Raw genomic sequence first — 645 nt, 5'->3', positions numbered from 1 at the left:
AGAGGAGGAGGGGGGCGCCGTTGATCAAGTCGAGGTTTAGTTTATGTTTACGTTTCACTTATCTCATTAAATCCTCTCTGAGTCTGCTCTCAGTCACAACAGGAAAAAAAAAAAAAATAGACCCAGAACCATAGAACTGTTTAAAAAGGACACTAGGAGGAGCTACTGCTCACTAATTATTGTCATTATAATAATAAACAACACCTGTGAGATTACATTCTGTTTGATGAATTTAAAAAAAATCAGTTTTGACCCTGACTTTATCAAACCTGTAATAAATTGCTTTGCGATTAGCTCAAAAAATGCTAATTAGCCTCTTAGCTTCACATAGTAAAATGCATCGCAGCCAGGGGTCACGTGAATTTTTGCGGTTGACACTAAAAAGTAAGTTAGTCGTTGATGATGTCGCAATTTAGAATTTTGACTTTATTTACATTTAGGGAATTATGAATAAATATATACACCGTGTTTTCCGGACTATAAGTCACACTTATTATTTTATATTATTATTTTATTTTTATCTTATTTTATATTATATTTTTATTTATATATTAAAATATATAATTTCACATTTCACATTATTTTCAAACTGACAGCCGCTAGAGGGCGCCCTACTCTAGTCTTGTGTTCCAGTATCTGCTACTC

General features: G+C 32.7%; 1 protein-coding gene across 2 annotated transcripts in view; it reads left to right on the top strand.

Moving 5' to 3' along the window:
* pou6f2 (POU class 6 homeobox 2) overlaps positions 1-645 on the top strand; it is a 98,767-nt gene that overhangs the window by 89,929 nt on the left and 8,193 nt on the right. The gene's annotated exons all lie outside the window — the stretch shown is intronic.

The sequence above is a fragment of the Cynoglossus semilaevis genome, chromosome 3, assembly GCF_000523025.1.
Source record: "Cynoglossus semilaevis isolate Cse_v1.0 chromosome 3, Cse_v1.0, whole genome shotgun sequence".
In the NCBI taxonomy this organism is placed as follows: Eukaryota; Metazoa; Chordata; class Actinopteri; order Pleuronectiformes; family Cynoglossidae; genus Cynoglossus; species Cynoglossus semilaevis.
This window is presented reverse-complemented; position numbering and strand designations above follow the sequence as displayed.